Consider the following 12306-nt stretch of genomic DNA (forward strand, 5'->3'; position numbering starts at 1 on the left):
TTCCTGAGATACTGAGGGGCAACAGTGTTCAGCAGGAATGTAAGGGAAGAGTGATTACGAGAAACAAGGGAATGAGGCTACACCAGTGAAGCTTCACTCAGAACAAGAAGCTTGATGACAACCTGAAATTGCACACTACAGTGGATAGAATGGGGTATATAGCTAGACTTACGGCTACCATGATGTAATAAAATTTTTAATACCTGTTCCCCAAAATTTCTAAGCCAAGCTCCTAAGTCTCCTAGCTTACGCCTCAAAATTTTCCTGAATAATTTCAAAGGCCAGGGCCAAAAATGACTTAACACCTTGCATCTCAATAAAACACTTAAATGTAAACAAAATCTGTAAACTGAGATGCAAAAAGACTCTTAATGATCCTTTTTTTGTTGCTGTAGTTCTTTGATTTCAGTGAGTCTTTTGCTATTAGGTCCTTCCTTTCCTGCTAATGTAGTACAGGAAAACCACTCATTATAATGAAGGCTGCATATTCATACCCAGCCTTAGGCATCAGCATCCATATACATATACTTAAGTTAGAATCAAAGTTAAGTGGCTTGAATGTCCCTGACATGTTCTGTCATGAAATAAAAAGGTTTTGTTTCATTTAATACAGCATAATAAAAGCAAATATCTTTCTGTGCTAATGCTTGCTCTCACTTTTCATAGTTTTGTCAATTTGCAGAAGAAGAGTTTAGCTTCCAAGATGAAAAGACTGACAGGTTTCCGGAACTGCAGGCCACTTCCCTTTCATTTTGAAGTCAGTGGTAATTGCACTTCTGCGACCCTGGGAAAAATCACCTTTTAATGCTGCCTAAAAATAGCATCACATACTGGCTTAAAATTTAGTGCTATAAATTGTAAATGAAGATGCAGTGTAGTGTTAGATTAGGGCATATATGTATATATACAAATTGAAGCAGTCTACATTGTAATTTGAATTATTGTCATGATCTGTATGACTTCCAGATGTTCTGAATTATTACTTTAGCATTTCAAAAATGAGAACTACTATTTATTGAAGAGACCTAGAAGAATTTATTTAATAAAATTAATGCACAGGGAAGCATTAAACAATGTGAGACACTTCACAGTGCTGGAAGTAATAGATGCTTTCTCCCTTTCTGCTCCTAAGGTCCTTGCAAGGTCCTTGCAAGGTTTCAAGAAATTATGTTTGCAGCAACATAATCAGCATCTTTGGGCTTTCATGCTGGACTAGCAAGCCTGAGGAAGCTTCAGGAAAAAGGAAAGCAAGTTAACTTTATGGTTTTCTGCATTTCAAAAGTCCTTCTCCCTCTGCAACAAATTTAACTAATTAGTCAAATTTTCAAAATTTGGTGAGGGTTTTGCATTTGGTTTGTTTTGTTGTGTGATTTGGTTTTTTGTTTTGGTTGTTTTTTAATTAGAGTTTCGACGCTTGATTCAGATTCTTTTTGCTAATGGCTTTTTAACATGCTTGGTGAACCTTACTGTGTCTTAACATACCATGAAATAGGGTCTATAAACCATGTATTGACTGAATCATTGGATAACCATTTACTGATACTAAGATCTTGAGTACTCTTTCTGTATGTCCCTTCAATGAAGTACAGTCTAGAGAATCATTAAAAATCTGTCAGCTTTAGTAGCTAAAATACCTCTGAAAGTAGATAGAAAATTGAAATAAAAGAAACCAAAGATGGCTAGATCATACCATTTATGGTATCAGAATTGCATTAAACCGTAGAACATCATCTATATTGAAAGATAATACTTTACTGAAATTCATTAAAGGAATTTATCCTAATTTCATTGCACAAACAAACTTTTCTTGTATATACTAGTCAATATTCTCATATATGCTATCAAAGGAGGTGAATTTTGTCTCAGTGTAGAGGTATGGGGGACCCCTGGTGGCCTAGTGGTTAGCATGCGGGACTCTCACCGCTGCGACCCAGGTTCGAATCCCAGTCCCCTGGGCAGATGGAGCCCGTTAGCCCTGTGAGGCCATCCATCTATGAGAAGGTCACTCTAAACAAACCTACGTCCTGAGGACCTCACTGTCATTGTCCAAGCTCGCTTGGCCCCGGCAGATGAACCTTAGGATTAAAGGGTGGGCTCAGTTCAACACATGCTGTGTCTCACCTAAAAAATCCATTGCGCAGGCTTGAAAGGTAAAAGACCTTTCCCAAAATCTTCGTTCGCGAAGACTGACCATTATAGAGGTATGGATACCCATGTAGTCCTATAAGGGCATATGATGATGAGACAGCTAATATCAACCATCAGTTTAATCAGATTAACGAATCAACAGGACCAAAGTCTAGAGAAGTTATTTCTTGTAACATGCAGGTGGTAATTTTGAGGATTTTTTCCTGAAATTTTACTTCTACTGGTGACTCTTACAATATTTTATTAAAAAGTTCAAATGTGTTGAAATTACCTAGGTTCCTGGACAACTCAGAGGACTGGGTTCCTCAGACCAAGAAGGCCCCAGACCGATGCTCTTTACGACCAAGTCTGTGGGATGTTTGTTGGAGGGTTATTTTGTCTGTGTGTTTTTGAAATGCTCAGGTTTTTCACAGCCGTTTACTGCAGATTAATTCATGCTCCTGCTCTTTTTTTCATTTAGTGTATTTCTCTAGCCAGTATTCTCGGCTGCATTTTTCATATCCAGACAGTATAACCTATTAATCTGTCATGCATTTTAATTGGGGGAAGATTAAAATTCACAAAGTTAAACTGTAATTTAATTTAATTTAATATAAATAGTTTTTACTCCTATATCTCTACAATGATTTAGGTAAAAGGAAAAGGTAATGTTGAGAGGTAATCTGCAGTATAACAAAAGCATTCTGTATCTTTGTTTATCAGTCTTAGCTTTGTTACAGTTGCTTAACCAGCATAAGCTTTATATGATCAGGAAGAATGCCTCACGTTTGATGCTTTTAAGACCTTGGATCTGTCTGGATTCAGCATGTAAGTTTGTGCTCTGCTGTTTTTTATTAAGCTCCTTATTTTCTATGTAAATAGCACAAGAAGCATATTTAGTTTTAGTGTGGAGAGATTATTGTTGTGGCATCATATGATAATTCAGATTGGAAGGGACTTCAGGAGGTCTCTAGTCCAACACCCCGCTCAAAGCAGGGCCAGCTTTGGGGTTAGTCCCAGCTGTTCTGTTTCAGGAGTCCAAAGATGGAAACTGCACAGAAGTTGTCTTGCAAGAAAATTTGTTATCTTTCTAATGCTGAAGATAATACTTACTGAATATAAAAATCTGATTTTCAAATGGATGTTACAAATGAATGTTCTGTTTGTAGATAAATGTATTAGGTCACTTCTACCATGCTTTTTAGAACAGACATTTATTTGCACTCATAAAACCCTCTGCATTTTTGCAGTACCTGACTGCTTAGCCTGCCATGTCCTTCCAGGTGTACACTTCTTCCATACAAAGCATGGGAGTTAGTGGACTATGACTCCAGCTCTAAGTTTTATTCTTAGATGATTCCTCTCTTCTCCTCAAACTCTTTTTTTCTGCTTCTATTAAAAAAAGTCAGAATTCAGTGCAACTATTTAACTATAAGCTGCTGTAAATTTGCCTCTGATTTAAAGGGAAGAATAATTTTGGAAGTGCTTTAAAGAGATACCATTTACCTCAAGAATTAAAAAATTGTCTCAGAATTAATACCCAGCAAATTCAGCTTCACCAACAATATAGCAAGCTTCTTCTTAAAGCATACAAATGAAGGCAGTGATACATTTTTTGCTTGGCAAAGAAGGTTTCTTACTTAGGAAATTCAGGACCTTGATCTGTTTTATTAAAAATGGCTAAAAACAGGAGAAGATTTTTTTTACATTTTTTACTTCAGAATGTTCTTTTTATTAGATCTGACATTTGCTCTGCTCAGTACCACTGCCTTTCAAAGGAGTCTGTGTTAACAGGAGTGTGAAATTCTGCATTTCATGTGAAAGGATGACTGACAAGTGTTAAGGTTCGTATGGTTCAGGGCAGCCCTTGCTCAGGATGCTCTCTGCCTGTTTGTGGGAGTAGAGAATACGCTAAACAGAGGAGATGAGACTGGGAAGGAAGAGGCTGTCTTTGAACGACAGGGAAGTTGGCTGGCTGATGTGCAAGTGTCAGTGTCTCTGGGATGAGTTTTCCAGTTTCAGGCCGGAGGGAAGGAGTGGGTGGAGAGTGCAAGTGAAACTGAGATTTCTGCTCTGGGGTGCACATGAAGAAATCTCAAGCAGCTCAGTTCTTAATAACCTGCTCAGTACTTTAGCAGGCAGTGGAAAGACCTGTGATTGGATTTTTGAAAATCAAATCTGGTAATGTCCAAGTAGCTGCTATTTTTTGGCCCTATTCTGAGATGGATGATTAGTACTGCTCCCGAGAAGTGCTGACTGTACCTCATCTTGCTGCTGCTGCTTGATTCATGAGCTAAATCAGTTTAGATCACTGAATATGTTTTAATTATATATTTCATTGTTGAATGTTCAAATACAGCTTTTGTATTCACGCTTTGAATTCATACTGATTGCCACCTTCCCAGGTAAAAGGATGAGGCTATGGGTTAACTTTAACTTGTAGTTCTATTTTTAAGAGAGTTTATGAATGTTGACTGTTGGCAAGATATTGGTTAGGCTCATGTAGAAGTACAAGGAGTCCTTTCTTCTTGTTTTATTGTTTTGGAACATTGATATTTTCTGTGTCCATGATGAGAACATCCGGAGGAAATAAGCAGATGAAACAATGCTACCACTCTAGCTGAGTCCTGTGATTCCGAGCCAGAATATATATTATTGACTGCAGTACAATGGGTCTAGAAGGGCACTTTTTAAAACCCATCTTTTTCTACATCTTCCTACTGATTATTACCAGCTTTGTCCCTTTTATTTCCTGTCCCACAACTTGTTAGAAAGGAAGTATAAGAGTATAACATCCGAGAGTAATTATTTTCATCATTAAAAAAGAATTTGATGAGAATTTAGCATTTTTACAATTACTTCATTTTCACAGCATTGCACATTTCGGAAGATGTTGCTTGCAGTCCCCAGTATTTCAGACTCTGCAGAGGTCCACTTATTGGAACCTGTCTGGAAATAAAAGTCACAGTGATAAAGTGGTTTTTGTTACAACATCAGAAAATTCTGTCTAAGAAATTAGATACATTTTTGGTACTTTTATGAGAATTCTCTAGCAGCTTGCAAAGTGCATAGTTCTGTGGCAGCATGATGTTCGGTTCAAGTCTATTTGAATATAATTCAGACAGCTTTAAAATTTCTTTTGTTACCCATTGTTCAGAAAGATGTACAAGAAGTAAACAGTATGGAGAAATTTTAACTCGGCAGCTGTAGCCAGGCCATCTTCAGGAAGGATGCCCTGAAAATTGTCCTCTAATGCAAACTTCTCTAAACCTTTGTATGGCTGGAAAACTTACAGAAGTTCTCTGTATTTGTGTGTTTCCCTACTAATTTTGCCATCATACAGTTCTATAATGCGTACATTTCATTTCCATTTTCTACCTGATAGCTCCAGCATTTTTTACTTAGTGGGCTAATCAAACAAATGACATTGTTCAATACTGGGAAGAGATTAATGTGTTATATGTCTGGTTCTCTCCCCACTCTTAATACAGGTTTTTCCTTTGCAGAAATGTACCCAATAAAGTACAAACCAAAATGTGGGCCTGAGAAATATTATTTGGAGAATGGGTCCATAGTGCCAGTGATTCAGTCATCTGTCAGCCTGATAAATGGATTAGTGTAAGAGGTGTTCCAGTGGGGAAATGCAGCCCATAGGGCTTCCAGATAATTATATTTAAGTTGTTTAGTACTGCTGGGAAGCAGCATCCAGGCAATTACTGAAAGCTTTGATGCAGTGTGCACTATTAGAGTGTGCGTTCAGAAACTCATTACCCTTTCGTGCTTGTGTTGGATGGATTCTAGGAAGTTGACAGGAAACAGAGATCAGGAATCAATAACTAGAAAGGCATTTTAGTTAGCTTCTGATCCATTTCCTGATTCAGCAGCTTCTAGCCTAGAGCATTTCATACAATTGCTGTAATGTAAGGGGAAAATGTGACTTAAATATATTAATAACTGTGTATTTATATATTCATCTTGTTTCAACGATGTGTAGCTGAAGTTCCACCCAAAGTTTCAAAAGGTCCTTCGGGGACAAACTGCTGCCCAAATCCAATGTAACATGTCCACAGTGCCTACCATCTCGGTTCCTCCTAAGTTGATTGTAGTAATTTCTCCTAAAGCCTGACCTTGCAGCGAGTATTGATGCCACCACAACATCAAGACTCTATTACCACAGTGCCCATCGTACCCCACCTTCAAAATCTCTTGGAAATTACAACTAGTCCAAACCAAAGCTGATGATATTGGCAAGCCATATTAAACCTTGTTTAAGAAAATTATACTGGCTCTGTCTCTTTGCTGTGGGCTGCAATTCACATTACTGGTGCACATTGAGAAAACTCTACAGACTTTGCATCATTCAAATATGGGAAACAGCAAATCCTTTCACGTGCTGCTCTGCAGTTGGGTACCTCCAAGACGTGCATGCTGAAAGCAGCGCAGTATTTGCACAACTGGGGGCCAAAGACTTGAAAGTTCATTTCTTAGGTTAGAATGACAGATCTACTCAGGGCAAAAATTACATGAATTAAGTGAAATTGTGTGGGTTTGTTTTTAATCTTGCACTCACTATTAAATCAGGTAATGGTGACTGTTAGGGCAGTGCAGAGGAGGCTGCATTTCTTCTTTTCTGTTTCTTCTATGCTTTTGCCTGAGGTACAGCTAAATAGACAAATGAAAGGATTATACTTCAATGCTTCTGAAGGGGATAATTCTTTCCCACCTACCTGCAGTATCACAGAATTAATAATTAAACTCCTTTCTTTATGTTTCCATCACAACAGTCCTAGATGTGCTATGGGATTTGTTTCATGTTTTATAAAGTTCAGCAGAAATCTCATCAGTTACTGTCAAGAGAGAAGTTTGGGTGTGGGTTTTTTTTGTTTTTAAATATGGACTTGTTAATTAGAAAAATGGCATTTGGTTTGCCTGAGAGTTGGTAAAATAAATGCTGTGCTATTTGATATCTGTAAGTCTTCGTGATAAAAAATTTTCAGAAATGATGTGTTGTAGGCCACACCACGCATGAATCCATCCGGGTACTGAGGAAATCCTCTTACAGTACTAAGCATATGCACACTTGGTACCTGCTTTGGTTACTGACAGCTAAACTTTTCATAAATGCATTATTACCACCGAAAGTTTAGGCCTATCAAATAATGGTAGATACCTCATGTATCTCCTGTCTCTGAAACTATTACACATGTAGAGAGAATATCTACTACTGTTGGATACACAGCTGAAGCAGAAAAAAGCTAAAGCTGTTGAAGCACCTGTGCAGGCAAAGTGCTGACAGTGGTAAATGATTTTGAGAGTTGATGTTGTAACTGTGTCTTCCAGTCTGACTCTAAGACTGGTTGTATTGAGTCATTGTTTGGGCTGCTGAGAGTTAATTTATCTCTGAAGAAGCATGTGTGAAAGGGGTAGCAGAATATAGCCAAATTAACGAGACCGTGCTTCTGAAATTCTTAATTTCATGATGTCCACTCGCTTTGACAGAGGTAGTTAAGATGAAACATGAGAAGAGTTTCCACTTGGAGTTTGGTTTTCCCTGGAGACACTTGCTTCAAAGTGACAGCCCAGGCTCTGTGAGCTGCACCTGAAAGACTGATGTATTCTGGGGAGAGACTTTCAAGTCTAAGTATTTTAAGTTTTTGTGGGAAGAGATGGGTTATTTCTGAGGGTATTTTTGTTGCTTTGACTTAGATTTTACCATGGGGAAACTTTTTGCACTAGTACTATAATGAAGATTTATTTCAAAGTTGATTTTCTGCTTTTTGACTGATTCATGACTTGGTTTCCTTCATGAAATCTGAGCATTTATCTATAGTAGATTTAAAATAAAAAAACCTATCTTAACTTCCTTTGGAGGAAGCAGCTATGAGAGAACGATAGATGCATAAGTGTCGAAAGAGGGAATTTTTTATCATAGCAAGCCATTAAATAGTGTTTATTTACTCTATAAGACCTTAGGGCAAATACATTAATATTCAGGGACTGTGTGGGTTTTTCTGAACAGAATTTGCAGTTCCAGTGCATAGGTACTCTGTGAAAACACAATAGAGAAACCGAGCATGTTGTGTTGTGTTGTGCTGAAAGTGGTGGTCGTTTCTACTCCAAGTGACTGCAATGTCATCCGTGATCCATGTACAGAGCACTTGCTGGTCATGCCCCCGGGGAACCACAGCTGTGGTTATACCAATGAGATTATATTTATATATAATGTAAATCCATAAAGAAACTAAAACCCTAGCACATCAGCACAAGTTTTGCAAATGTTGGAATGTTCTCTTCACTCATCTGTACACTTTTTAGGAATTGCTTTAGAAAATACATTTTAGGTTATTTTTTGCTGATGGGTAGCATAATTATTGATGTCCTGTTAGAATCTTCTGTATAGTCATGGTTTACTACAAGTATACTCCCCTAGGGATAGTTTGAAAATATTAAAGCTGTTTATCAATTTGAAAGAAAGCAAAATATTTGTGTTGTGCACTAGGTATCCTGTATTTCTTTCCCAGAGATATAGTGAAATCTCTGGAAACTGCTTTTGTAATTTAGTGTTTGTTGAAGGTGGCCTGTTCAGCATTTAAACTTCCCAGTGCCTCTAAAAACCAGAAAGGAGGGGGGATAATAAATAGTCACCTGCTTAATGTTTTTTTCATTATGAAACAGAGTTAAGAAGAGTAATGACACTTGTTTGGTTTCTCCTCACCTCTGTTGTGTAGTAAAAAGAAATAAAATTATTTAGCTGAAACTATGCAGAAATAGTACTTAAAACACAAATCTACATATGAAGCAGAGGATAAATGCAGTGTTTCATCTGTGGCCTACTAAGGGCAGCACTAAATTTATCCCTCCTTTAAGAAATGTCACTTTATTGACTTCTTAGTGTAAATGGTGCTGTGGACACCGTGCTTGTGCTCTGCCCTATTCTGGCTGGTGCTGCAGGGACGGGGGTGAAAGGCAACATTACTGTTATTCAGTTAAATTGGCAGTTCTTATGTAAGAAGGGTGGTTGATAAGTTAGTTGATACATCAACGGCCTGCATGGGAGTCCGTGTCAGGGGTTCCCATGGTTTTTCTTCACAGAGGTTGTGTCCAGTGGAGTAGCTGAGAGATGCACAGAGATCAGTGAACACGTTTGTATTGTTTGGTTGTCTTTTGTGTTTTCAAACATAGTGCAAATCCAAAGTCAAACCATGTGTACCAGATTTGCAATTAGTAAAAATGAACAAATTTTTTTAACTTTTATTTTTGGTTACATTTCCTGGCAGCTTAGCACAGCCCAAGGCATAGAATAGCAACAGCTATTATATAGCAACTGCTAGCTAAATTAACACTTCTAATATCTTTCCTTATCCCTTCCTTAGTGGATGAAATTTTTTAAGGTTGCTAACTGTGAGATCTCTTCAATGTAACATTTAGGCCATTTCTTCTCCCATTGTCCCTTTTGTAAGAAGCCCACGTTACTTGCTTGCCCAGAGTGAGGCTGCTGCTTCTTGCAGAGAGAGAGCTGGAAGCACGCTGCAGGGCCGCAGCAGCTCCTGGGTTTTAGCTGAGGTAGAGAACTGCTTGGCTAACCCACTGAAACACCCCTGTAAGAAGGTTTTTCTGCCCGGAAAGCTTACTGCCTGTAGGGATGGGACTGGCAAGTAGTTAATAGCATGAAGCGCTGTTATTTATTGCTCTCTGCGCAGAGAGCATAATTTGTATTGCCTGCCTTTGGTCATCTTACTGATGCCCTGAGTGACCCTTGTGAAGAGAGCTCCTGCTGCCACGCTCCTGTGACTGAGTCCTTTCAGCTCATGGAGGAAAGAATAAGCTTCCTAAATTAGAAGCCAAGAATATTTTTGACAGCAGACCTTAGTCCACCTGTCTCAGGAAGGATAGCTGTAGTTCTCTGAATCTTTGTCTATCTGTATGAAACCCAGTAACTTGTATATGACTGCAAGATATCTTGTATTTTCACAAAAACTCATCTTCTAGAAAAGTCCCACTGAAGCTTGATATCAACGAATGGAGAATCTCTTCATTCTCCTTTGGATAGCTGCACTAATGGTTAGTCACAGGTGATAAAAGCATGTACTTTATTTCCCACTTAAATTTGGTGTCAGCTTCCAGATGCTGATTTGTTTTACGCACACCCTTTGCTAGATTAACAAGCCAGTTGGTACTTAGAATATTCTCCCAATGAAAGTACTTAGGTGCTGTAATTAGGTCATCATCTTTTTTTTTAGTGATAAACTATACAAGCTGAACTCTCCAGATACTTTATATTAACACTTTGCAGCTGTATTCTGTGATCTGGTGGTGGTTTTTTTTTTCAATTTCTTTCTAAATTGTGAAGACCTTATCCTATTATAAGTAGGAATAGGTTGCAATACTAATATCAGCAAAGAAAGTTTAAAAGAACATTTTCTGTCTTTGCATACTGTTTGTTTCAAAGCTCATGTTAGTAGTTAATTCTGTATGAAATCAGATTGGAAGAAACTCTTTTGTTGCTGAGTAAAACCTTATGGGTAGGGGCATCTGCTAGCATGACCAGTTACTGCAGTCATCTCTACATGCTCTCACCTAGTCGTAAGGGAAATTTATATAACTTTTCAATGTCACTGATACTTATAAGTAATAAAATAATAATAAAGAAATTGTATCTTTTCTCCTCTAGGATGTCTCTTTCCTTTTGTTTTTCACTTTTTCAGCAGAGAGCTAATATGAACTTTTTTAGCAAAAAGTTGTCTGGCATGGTAACCAAGGCTGGTCTTAGGAAAGGATTTGATTAGCTCTTCCAGCCTGTGTTACCAGTGCTGCCTCCACTGATGCCTTCTGCCTGCTCTGTAGCAGCATGGGAAGATGAATAGCCTTTAAGTGATCCTGCCACGGATAAAAACCGCCAGGGATCCAGTTTGTAAGATTTGTAAACAGAACAAATGAAAACATGACCCAACCAATTTATGAGTATAATTATGATAGAAAGTATTCATAGAATTTCTTCAATAACCATTCTTCCATCTACAGTGCTACAGTATGAGTATCTAGTATTCTACAGTGTCCTTTAAACTCAATAAATCTTGCAGAAGCCTACAGTACAGATATTTTGTTGGTGCTTGACATGAGAGCAGCCTCAGTATGCAACAGTTAGATACTGTTGCATAGCATAATGTCAAGAGTATTGAATAGAGATAATTTTAATATACTCTTAGCAATTTCCCCATAAGACATGGAGAAGTTGTAACAGAAAAATCCTCTAATTGTTGCTTGGATTTTTAGATTTTGTATTTACACACAGTTATGCTTCTTGAGGTTTTTGTTTTGATTTGGTTTTTTTTTCATAAACATAATATTCTCCACAGAAAAATTAGATGGGAGACAAGTTGCAGATTCCCCAACCCTGGCAGTGTTCAGTGCCAGGTTGGATGGGGCTTTGAGCAGCCTGGTCTAGTGGGAGGTGTCCCTACCCATGGCAAGGGGGTTGGAACTAGATGATCTTTAATGTCTTTTCAAACCCGAACAATTCTATCAATCTATAATTAAAAAAAAAAGATGAGGTGGAGAGATAAGAACAGTCATCTCAGAATGCCATCTGAGAATGAGATAGGTAATTAGATAGGTAGCCACATAGATGGAGATTTGTATGCATTCAGTAAATGAACGCAGAAAAACTATAGACTTCTAGCTTATGTCTTATTAATACTTTGTGATGCTTAAATAGCATTTATTGTCCCTTGTGTAGTCATTCACCTCTGATTAGAATAGATGTAACTCTTTCTGAAGTGAGTAGTAGTCTATTAGATGGTGTATTTGCCTCACAGTAAACTAAATGAGAACATGTATGTAGTACTGTAGACTGGGAATTAGAACTGGATTTGTGAAAGCTTCTCCTGATTATTTGTTTAAATATGTTACTTATTAAGTTGATTATATCAGAAAATGATACTTAATGTATAGTTGTAATGGTTTAACTTGAGCTGGTAAATAAGTACCACACAGCCACTCACTTCCCCTAGCCATCCCAGTGGGATGAGGAGGAGAATTGGAAAAAGATAAGACCCATGTGTTAAGATAGAGTTTAATAATTGAAATAAAGTAAAATATACTACTACTACTACTACTAATAATGACAATAATGATTAAAGGGGAGATAACAAAATAAGAGAGCAATAAAACCCAAAAAGG

General features: G+C 37.7%; 1 protein-coding gene across 5 annotated transcripts in view; it reads left to right on the forward strand.

Annotated features, from left to right (window-relative positions):
- TBL1X (transducin beta like 1 X-linked) overlaps positions 1-12306 on the forward strand; it is a 206147-nt gene that overhangs the window by 93380 nt on the left and 100461 nt on the right. Inside the window, exon 1 of one of the 5 annotated variants that reach the window (XM_027675138.1) lies at positions 9597-9690. The exons of the other annotated variants lie outside the window; for them this stretch is intronic. The gene's annotated coding sequence lies outside the window, so the exon portion shown is untranslated. Of the gene's footprint in view, positions 1-9596; positions 9691-12306 lie in introns of those variants that run through there. 5 annotated transcript variants of the gene reach the window in all.

The sequence above is a fragment of the Neopelma chrysocephalum genome, unplaced genomic scaffold (genome assembly GCF_003984885.1).
Source record: "Neopelma chrysocephalum unplaced genomic scaffold, ASM398488v2 Primary Assembly neopelma1_25, whole genome shotgun sequence".
Lineage (NCBI taxonomy): Eukaryota > Metazoa > Chordata > Aves > Passeriformes > Pipridae > Neopelma > Neopelma chrysocephalum.